We start from the raw sequence: 10,931 nt of genomic DNA, 5'->3' as shown, positions 1-10,931 counted from the left end.
TAGATGCTTTGGGATTTTTATTACTTGCTGTGAATTTGGTTAGATTTAGTATCTGCAGAGGAGCGATTCAAAGAGAAGAAAGGAAAGAGAGATGATCCTATGATAAAGAGAACTCATGTGTCATGCCTCCTTAAAGGACAACAAAGTAAAGAGAAGATGAGAAGAATTTAGGGTTCAACAAGGAGGCAGGTGCAAATGTAACACTTAGGCACTGGTGGATTCGAGGCATCAGACAGTGCTGATGAGGCAGAAGGTCTCAAGACTGAATTTCTTCAGCACCAGCCTCCTTGCCTAGGGTAGCAGCAAGAGGAACCGCCACTGCTGCAGCCACCTTGGCTAGGGTAGCAGCAAGACGAACTGCCACTGCTGGAGCCGCCTTGCCTAGGGCAGCAGCAAGAGGAACTGCCACTGCTGGAGCCGCCTTGCCTAGGGCAGCAACAAGAGGAACCGCCACTGCTGCAGCCACCTTGGCTAGGGCAGCAGCAAGAGGAACCGCCACTGCTGGAGCCGCCTTGCCTAGGGCAGCAGCAAGAGGAACCGCCACTGCTGGAGCCGCCTTGCCTAGGGCAGCAGCAAGAGGAACCGCCACTGCTGCAGCCACCTTGGCTAGGGTAGCAGCAAGAGGAACTGCCACTGCTGGAGCCTCCTTGCCTAGGGCAGCAGCAAGAGGAACTGCCACTGCTGCAGCCACCTTGCCTAGGGCAGCAGCAAGAGGAACCGCCACTGCTGCAGCCACCTTGCCTAGGGCAGCAGCAAGAGGAACCGCCACTGCTGGAGCCACCTTGCCTAGGGCAGCAGCAAGAGGAACCGCCACTGCTGCAGCCACTACTACCAGAACCACAGCAGGGGCAGCAGCAACAGGGGCAGCAGCAGGGGCAGCAAGGACAGCAGCAGCAGCAAGGACAATAACTGCAGCAGCAGGGGGAGCAACCACAACAGGAACAGCACGACATCTTAGCGGTGGAGAAGGAAGGCGGAGCTGAAAGAAATCAAGGGATTCCCCGTTAAGCAAACACAATGTCCTCAGGCATATTAGAAACACATTAGATACAAGCTCTGTATTAGGAAGACCAACAGTGACATGATTTTCAAATACTGCCCTCCCATCTCAGCGATCCTAGAAGTGCATTTTTTGTTATTACACTTTTGCTTGGGTTTTGTTTTTGTTTTTAATATAAATATAGACCCGACCTCCCGTCCATTCCTTATTTCGATTATCTATTATTTGTTGCCAATACACGTTTTTATCTTAAATTAACTAATTATTGATTTATCTTAGATTTCAGATCTTTCTTAAATCTACTACTAAAGTTATTCAAACACTGCGACAGAGTTTCAGCTACTGTAGCTGTTTTTCAAATAAACTTTGAAGACTTCCCATTTTGAGATAAATTACTGTTTTGATTGGTTCTTTATTTTTTCTGATAAACTATCTAACTTCACTTTTGCTTGGGTTCAATATTGTCCTGGCTACGTTACCTCTACCTTTCTACTTGATTGTTCGCAGGGAATCTAGAGCATTGTAGCTTTATTTGTTCAATTTTTATTCATTAAATTTGTATACCCCCTTCATCTGAAGACGACAGGGTGGTTCACAACATAAAAATACAAAATGGGGGAGGGGGATACATAACAAAACAGAAACAATCAAATAACCCCTATACAACAAACCCGTTTAAGAGGCCATAAAACGTTTAATCAGCCAAAGGCCTGGCTACAGAGAAACGTTTTTGCCTGGTCCCTTAAGATATGTAGTGAAGGCATCAGGCAAGTCTCTCAACAGAGAGCATCCCGCAAATGGGGACCCAACTCAGAAAAGGACCGTTCTTGTGTTGTCATCCTCCAGGTGCCTCTTGGAGGGGGAACACAAAGAAGGACCTCAGATCATGATTGCAGGGTCTGAGTCAGTTCAAATTGGGGCCGGTGGTGCAGTGCCAGATTTACGTACAGTGGTGCCTCGCAAGACGAAAAGAATCCGTTCCGTGAGTCTCTTCATCTTGCGGTTTTTTCGTCTTGCGAAGCAAGCCCATTTGCCGCTTAGCGGCTTAGCACTATTAGCGGCTTAGCGGATCAGCTGATAAGCAGCTTAGCGGCTTAGAAAAAGGGGGGGAAAGGGAAAAAAACTCACAGGAACTTGCAAGACATTTTCGTAAATTCGTTTACGAAATTTACGTAGTATAAATAGTAAATTCGTTTTGTGAAGCACCTCCAAAACGGAAAACCCTTTCGTCTAGCGGGTTTTCCATCTTGTGAGGCATTCATCTTGCGGGGCACCACTGTATAAGTTAAACAAGCTATTACTTAGGGGCCCGCTCTCTTGCCCCCCTAAAAAAAAAATTAAAGGAACAAACAACTGGATGTACATTTCCAAAATATAAGATAAAAAACAAATAAAATAAAACCTACATGCAGCAACAGTGTTTTGTGTTGTGTAGGCTCCTATGATGTAAGTAATGGGCCTCGCCTGCTATCCTGCTCCCTAAAATATCACTGGTTTGCTTCTTTCTATATATAGGGTGCCTATATTCTGCATGGAATGGTTGCATGGCAACACGTGCAAATGGCTTTAGATACCTATTAGGTCCATAAATTACCATATAGCATATATTCAACACAAAAAACAGCGACAGCTGGACATATAAAGGGCCCCATTACCTGCAGTAGCTTAGGGCCTCATCAAACCTAAATCCGGCCCTGAGGTGGTCTCTGAGGTGCTGCAGTCCTGAGACATTTAAAGTTTTAAAGCCAGGACTTTGAACTGGACCCAGAAACTAACTGATAGTCAGTACAGTTGGGCCAGGATTGATGTAATATACTCAAACCACCTTGCTCCAGTGAGGAACCTGATGTAAGTCTTGGGTTAGAATTGGAATCTGTACAATTATGCTTCCCTCTAGCAAGAACTCCTCAAAGGGCAAGATATCAAGATATCAAAATATCAAGGCGAACAATGATAACAGTGCAAAAGCAGAGTTGCAAGAACACTACCTCAATAACTTTTGTTTCACCTCAAATAAGGACACAGAAGAAATGAACAAAACTGGAATGGGGCTCACCTGTAGTAGAGTTTGTTGTGATTATCAGATCCAACGAGTGAGTGAATAACTCCTGGATTGCGGATCTTTTATAGAGATCTGTGCATCCTTTCCCAAGTGATGAGGCACCGCACAAGAATGACGAGGTCTCCAAATATTGTCCTCCACAACAGCATCATCCGGTGCGTAATCCTGGACTGTGTTCCTACCCTTCATTTTTGAGTGTATGTGATTAAAGCTATTTTGCAGTAACTAACACTGTGATTCTCCATCCTGTCCAAAGGGGGCATTTATAGGGCTGCCTTAAAGAACAATTATGTCGAAGTGAATGGAGTTTGTATGCATTTGTCTCTGAGATCCAGAGCCTAAGTATTTTGTTTTGTTTTGTTTAAGATTATGACCTTATTTTTTTTACTACCCTCCATAGCATAATAAAGCACTTGGGATGATGACTCCAGGCCAATCTTGTTTAAGGTTTACCTCTTTTTTTCTTCATAATTTGTGGAGGTAGAGCAAAAGGAGGGGTCTCTGAAGTTCAGTGTGAGTTCCGATGTGAGGGGAGATTCTTTTTCAAAGTGAGGCATTGGAAGATGATGGCGTATGGTGACAATTTTTCTCAGCTATTCAAGAACAGGGAACCACATGACTGTGGGGCTAATTAGGTTAAGTATGTGTTCCAGTTCAGCCCATGGGACCCCCCCCCCCACCAACCTCTTCCACCTGCCCCACACACGACCTCAAAATCAAGAGGAAGCACAGCTGTCAAAACAAAATCAGAAGCCTTGGGGTTTACAATGGTTCCTAGGCCAGAGTTGCTTGAGATAATCTCGGTTCATCTGATGAGTGATGACAGCAAGCCTGTGGTACATAAACTGATTGATGATTCATGCAGGGATGCCAACTTGAATAAAATAGTGGGGGGGGGGGTAAAGCCCTGCCCTGCATAATCAATCACATGACATGGTGCATGGACACTATTTGAATGGCAAAGCACATCAACTTTTGGGGCCCCCTCAAATGTTTTATTGGGGGGCTGAAGACCTCTAGGAATTGGGTCCTATGGATTCAAGGGTAGAAGGATATATCAGTTGGAATGCCCTCTATTTCTCTATTTTTATAATCTTATGTTCATTTCCACATCTTTCTCTTTAAAATAAGTTCTCATGAACCTTAATCGGTGAATTTCTGTCCATAAACACAAATCTGCAAATTCCTTTTATTAATATGATGGTCTTTCTCTCTCTCTCTCCTAGATTACTATATCCATTTCTACCCACACATTTCTTAACAGGAGAAATGCACTGCAAGACTCAGAGAAATTTGAATTTCAAGGGACGGCTGCATTTTGATTCACGTACCCTTTGAGGAGGAGGAAATGTGGCAGTTTTGTCTTTAAATCTTCATTTAAACTTCATTATTCCTGTTCTGCACACACTTCTCTGTCCTTCATCATAACAAAACAAGAGGCATTTTTGGACCCTTAAGTGGCTTTCAGTTGTTCCTTGGCAAGAGAGACTTGATGTCATCTGATAAGCAATGACAGCAAGCCTGAGATACAGTGGACTCTGAACCAAGGATGGTTGACTGTCAAGTTCAAATTCTCTCCAGATCAAAAAATTTTCTAATCTTATTTCCAGTTCTCCACATTCCTACATCAGTTTGTTTCTTTTTTTCTTTTATTTAAGTTCTTGGTGAATTCATCATCAAATTTATCCTAATATACACATTTTGGGGAAAGAATCCCTCTCTAATACAATTATTTTTGTATGTTATTTTCTACTAATAGGCACATTTTAATGAAAACTTTAGCCTTGTATGTGCATTTTTCGTACATGTTTATTTACTGGACCACTGCACTGCAACATTCAGAGAGGCACACATTTTGAAGAGCGGCTGTGTTTCAATTCACATATTGCTTCCTGAAGGGAAGCAATTTGAAAGCTTTCCCTTTAAATGTGAATTAAATTTCTCCCCCATTGCCCACCCCTCTCTATCCGATTATGTATTAGATAGATAATTTATTACGGTCAAAGACCAGCTCACATAACATAACACAATAAAAACAGTGTTCAAAAAGATAAAATATACAATCGGAGCAGATTGCCTCAATAGTTCATGAGTTAAATTTGAGATATATACATACACTCGTACAACTGAGATTTGGGCTACCATAAAAAACTGACCCTGAGGCACTCCAAAGAGCGACTTCAGCATTTCCCTAGTAAGCTATTTTATTCTAGAGGATGATCTGTGCCTAGAAATCTGGGTGCAGAATCTGGCTACCAGCCAGGTCGTCTTGTGATCTTTGCCTAAGAGGAGAGAATGAAGTTTAGGCTTGTCTGAAAGATCGACGAGCCTCTTCAGCAAAGGATCTCAACATAAAAAGGACATCTAAAAAATATATGTTCGGGGCTTCCTATTTCCCCTAATGGGTAGGCGCAAAGTCTCTGTGTGTACGGGACTCTTCTATAGGAGCCTTCCAGAACCGGTGAGGGCAAAGCTGAGCTTGCGTTTCTGGATGCGAGGAAATATAGATATGTTGCTGGAGCAGCTACGTATATCCTGTTTTCTATGATTTTATAATCAGGGACCCCGGTACAGTGCTGTTGTCTCTCTATGTCCATGATTCTTTGCCTAACCACAGATCTAGCTTATCCTATTATGTATTTATTTATGACTGGAGAAACATTAGATGAATACCAGCATATATGCTGCTCCCCATGCTGCTAAACATTTATGTGTGATATCTATGTCTGAGTGCTCTGTGGTTGGTTCACAGGGAAGATCTTGCTTTCCTTCAGCTCTGCCTTTCCTCCCCATCACAAAGATGTCAAGCTGTTCCAGGTGTGGCTGTTCCTCCTGTTGCTGTGGTGGCTGCTGCAAGCTGCTCCCCGCCCCCCCCCCCATGTGGTTCTGGTTATTGTGGCTGCTCCAAATGCTCCTATCCCGAGCAATGCAAGTGCTGAAGAACCCCAAGGGAAGCTCTCAGTGCAAACAGGGAGCTGGCAGCCTGACAAATTACTCCACACCACCACCTCCACCATCAGTGCTTGCTGACTTCTGACACTCATTAATTTCCCAAGTTCAGTGCCTTAAGCATTGCACCTGCCTCCTTTGATGAACAGTATATTGTTCTCACCTTCTCCTTAGCTCCCTTTGATGTGCTTGAGAAGGAGAAGTGCTTGTTGTACATCTGAAAGGCTCATCATTTTGGAAGACGCAACACTCTCTCTTCCCTTTCATGTGTTTGAGTACCTCTCTTGTTTACTAAAAGTATAGATGGCAGATATATATAAAAAATCCAAACCACAGTGCTCAGCCATGTTGTATTTCTCTGCTGTAAGATGGAGGTAGGTGATATAAATCAATGAATAATATTATTTTCATGTGGAAAGTAACACCATCAAGCACTGGCTTCCAAAGGGCTATCAGGCTGGGAAAGGCCAATAGCCAAATCCTTGGCTAGTGACCTTTCATTGCGCATAAAATAATAAGAAAGTGTTTTAGGTCAGTGGCAGAGCACATGATGTTCCAGGTTCATTCTCCAGAAACTCTGCTTGGATGATTCCATGATTGCATGGAAGACATCTTAGCAGGGACGAAGTCCCTCCATCTGATATCTTGGAGAGCTACTCTTGGAGAGCTGTGAGAGACTTCATGGGTTCTACTGCTTACCAAACATTCAGTTTCCTCAACTGAAGACTGTTAATTGAATTGAATTGAATTGGAGACTATGGTGTCATTAGAACATAAGGCTTTATTTACCCATATATACTACCTCAGCTCCTTCATGGATCACTGCCTTGTCATGGCGAAGGGGCTTAAATAACTCAGAGAAGCTATGAGCTATGCCGTGCAGGGCCACCCAAGACGGACAGGTAATAGCCGAGAGCTTAGACTAAATGTGATCCACTTGGAGAAGGAACTGGCAAACCACTCCAGTATTTTGCCAAGAAAACTCCATGGACATAACAAAGGGGAAGCTTTGAGAAGAAAGTGAGAGTTTCAAAGGCATGCTGTGGTTCATAGGGTCACAGAGAGTTGAACATAACTAAGACAACTAAACAACAAGTACTACTACCTCAGCATGGGATTGCGGGGCACACAGCATTAACACTCCACAGGTCTTGTCTCTCTATCATCTTGATCCTTCTGGGATAGTTTATTCACCTTAGGTCCCCACCCCACACTCAGCTCCCATTTATGTCCCCTAGAAGCTATCAGTGTGCGACAGCAGCTACACTCCATGAATGGTGAAGATTGGCCAGCTAAACCAGGTGAGTGTATCCAATGAGCCTTAAACCCTCAGTGAGTTTAGGGACTTCTGCGTGCAAAAACAGGCTCTGCCACATTGAGTGGACAAGGTTAATAGTGGGCCCTATGGACAAGAAGGCAGTTTTTGTATGTCCTCTAGAGGGAAGTGTTAGGCAGATGGGGTTCTCCAACCTGAAAGGTAGCCCATCTAGGAGAAGATAAGCTACATGACCTGTGCAAGAGCACAGCTGCCCCAAACTGGATGGGCAGTTAAGCGGTATGTGTTATGTTTACAATGCATGTGCTCTGCCACTGGGCTACAGCCCTTACTCAATACTGTATGTGCAAATGGATATATGCAAAGGGAGAGAAACTGAAATTGACGTATCTTCCTATCTCTTGATCAGAATCTAGTTCACTGCACCGTAGCCTTGTTGTCATCAGTAATCTGCTGATCTGAGATGACTTCAAGGCTCTCTTGCCCCCCTAAGGCTTCTGATTGTGCTTTGGCAGGTGCATTTAGACCTGACTGTGGTGTCATGTGTGCGACATATATGTGTGATTGGAGAGAAAGGTCCCTCGAGCTGAATTGGAACCCACAGTTCCAATGTGGTTCTCCACTCTGGAATGACAGAGAAAAATGTTGCTGTCACAATGAGTAATCAACTTCCTATGCATTACTTTAAAAAACAAAAACGCACACCCAAAAAATCCAGGAGACCACCCCAGTTTCACAGACCTCTCTTTTTGCTCCATCTCTACAAATCATGAGGAAAACACTAAAAGCTTTTACAAGATTGGCTTTAAATTGTTATAAAAAGTACTTTTTTATATATCTCACACAGGGCAATAAAGCAAAAAAGGTAATAATCATAAAACAAAACCCTTAGGCTCTGACTCTCAGGGAGAAACGCACATGGCATCTGTTACCCTCAACATAATTGGGTTTTTTAAAAAATAAAAATAAAACACTATAAATGTTTGTGTTTTACCATGTTTCTTGATGCTGTGAACTGCACTGGGATCTACAGATGAAGAGTGGTCTGCAAATTTAAAAAATAAATAATAAAGGCCCCCCTCCCTTTGGGACAGGATGGAGAATTACAGTGCTACTACTGCACAATAACTTTAATAACATACATTCCGAAATGAAGGATATGAACACAATCAAGGATTACGCACCGGATGATGGTGTTGTGGAGGACAGCACATGAAGACCTCGTCATTCTTGTGTAGTGCCTCATCACTTGGGAAAGGATGCACAGATCTCTATAAAAAGACCCGCAATCCAGGAGTCCTTCACTCACTCATTGGATCCAACATCCACAACAAACTCTGCTACTGAATAAGGTGAGCTCTGTTCCAGTGCTTATTCCTTCTGGGTCTGTCCTTGTTTGTAGGGAAGTGAAGGTCTCAAGGAGGTACTCTTGCAACTCTGGTTTTGCATTTGCACTGCCTTTCTGTTTATCTCCTTCTTGGTAAGAAATATTACCAAGAAATATTACCAAATATTACCATATTCTTGGTAAGAAATATTACCAAATATTACCAATATTATCTTACACAGGGATACCTGAGGAGATGTGGCTGGAGGAAAGACTAATTGTATAGATGCAAATTCTGATCTCTCTTGAATGCAAAGGATTTAATGTCTCAAGAAGGTCTTTTGGACACACATCATTTTATCCAAGATGTGCATTTATTCACACAACTTGAACTTGCCTTAAGGCTTGGATTTTTTCAGCTCTTAGGACTGGAAAAAAATGCTGAATATTGTCTTGCGAAGAATCTAAAGTAGTCCATTTTTTTCCCCTGACCAAGCATGCCATTTGATGCATTATAGGACTTTATGGGCTCAGAGACAATCCTCTCATATACACTACGCTGAGATCTAATGAAGTGCCAAAAGAGGCTCTGAGGAGTTTTTGTTAAGCATTACATTACTTGATTCAATGTGTAGTGAAGATACACCTGAGATCAGTCTAAAGTGATAATACTGGAATATTACGCACCCTTTAAATACTTACGTTCATGAGAGAACCAGCATGGTCTGTGGCTCTTGGCAGACAGTAGAGTTCACAAAAGACCTGTTGTCAGCGTTGCTGAAATGGCTCTGGGCAGCCAGCCTGAGCAGAGACTGACGCCCAGCACTCTGGATTGTCATGGGCAATCAAGTAAAAGGGCAGAGGTGCATAGGGCAATATCACAGCTAAGCAGAATTGCAATATGAGCAAACAAAATGCACTTGTAGGCTCACCGGGAATGAAAACATGTCAACGGCAAGTCTCTGCTGGTCTTCCTAAAGCAGGGCATGCATCTCATGTGCTTTTTAATACGCCTGAGGATGTTGCGGTTGGTTAAATGGGAAACCCCTTGATTTCTTTCAGCTCCGCCTTCCCTCTTCATTGCCAAGATGTCGTGCTCCTCCAATTGCTGCTGCTGTCCCTGCTCCTGCAAGTGCTGCTGCTGTCCTTGCTGCTGCAAGTGCTGCAGCTGCCCATGCTGTTGCTGCTGCCCATGCTGCTGTTGCCCCTCCTGCTGTGGTTCTGGTTCCAGCGGTTCCAGCGGCTCTTGTGGTTCCAGTGGCTCTTGTGGTTCCAGTGGCTCCTGCGGTTCCAGCGGCTCTTGCGGCAGCTCTCGTGGCTCTCGTGGGTCTTGCGGTTCTTGCCGTTCTCAGGGCTCTGGTGGTTCCGGTTCCAGTTGCTGCTATCCCAAGCAATGCTGGTGCTGAGGAACCTCTGAAGTGTTGAGCGCTGCTATCTCCTCGGTGCTGGCCGACGCCTTCGATTCACCCATCTTTGTGCCTTACGTTCGCACCTGCCTCCACTGATCAGCCCTGATTTATTCTCACGTCCTCTTTATTTCACTCCGTCGTCCTTCCAGGAGGCATGCCTGTTGTGTAATCTTTCTCATATTTGGTGGATGGGATGATCTCCTTTTTTCCTTTCCTCTCTTCGAATAGCTGTGGATACAAAATCTAAATGTATACATGGAAGCTAATAAAAAAATCCAAAGCATATACATCATCTTCTTGCTTTCTTTCACCTCAATATGCGGGAGATTGCAGTAGCCCCATCAGTTAAAGCAGAAGTTTGGAACCTTGGCAGCTTCCTTCTCTTCTGGGCAAAATTCCCGAGGTCCTGTGCCAGAGTAGTGGGCACTTAATTCAATTCAGTGGAATGCTCTCCTCAGGGAAGCTCATCTGGTGCCTTCATTACATATCTTTAGACACCAGAGGGGGTGGAAATCCTCTTCTCCCAGGCCTTTGGCTAATTAAACAGTATATGGTCTTTTAAACTGTAGAAGAGGTTGGTTGGTTGGTTGGGTTTTTGGGAGACTATGTTGCATATCCTTGTGTTTTTCTATTGTAAATCACTCCATGATCCTCAGATGAAGGGTGGTACTGTATAGAAATAATAAGAGAAAGAGCAAAAGCAACAACAACAACAACAACAACAACAACCTCTATACATATCAACATACCCCTTTTCTATCCTCCATTGAGGTGTGATCAAAGTTCAAGAAAACATCCCACCCATGCAAAAACATCAATTGTGGGTTGAAAGGGGTGTCTCTTGGGGAAAGAGGCTGTTTGAGTGGAGGTATTGTGAGGAGAGACTCCTGGTGGGGAACCAGAGAGGC

The 10,931-nt window shown here is 43.7% G+C and overlaps 2 long non-coding RNA genes across 2 annotated transcripts; one reads left to right on the top strand and one right to left on the bottom strand.

Moving 5' to 3' along the window:
- Positions 1-3,141, bottom strand: LOC309330153. The gene is made up of 3 exons (XR_014151318.1): positions 3,057-3,141; positions 467-979; positions 1-331 (listed from the first exon to the last, which is right to left on the bottom strand). It is a non-coding gene; the product is annotated as an uncharacterized lncRNA (long non-coding RNA).
- Positions 3,142-8,391: 5,250 nt separating this feature from the next.
- Positions 8,392-10,308, top strand: LOC309330131. Its single transcript, XR_014151295.1, has 2 exons — positions 8,392-8,639; positions 9,677-10,308. It is a non-coding gene; the product is annotated as an uncharacterized lncRNA (long non-coding RNA).
- The last annotated feature ends 623 nt before the right edge of the window (positions 10,309-10,931 follow it).

This window comes from Podarcis erhardii (assembly GCF_964252035.2).
Source record: "Podarcis erhardii genome assembly, chromosome: 15".
Lineage (NCBI taxonomy): Eukaryota > Metazoa > Chordata > Lepidosauria > Squamata > Lacertidae > Podarcis > Podarcis erhardii.
This window is presented reverse-complemented; position numbering and strand designations above follow the sequence as displayed.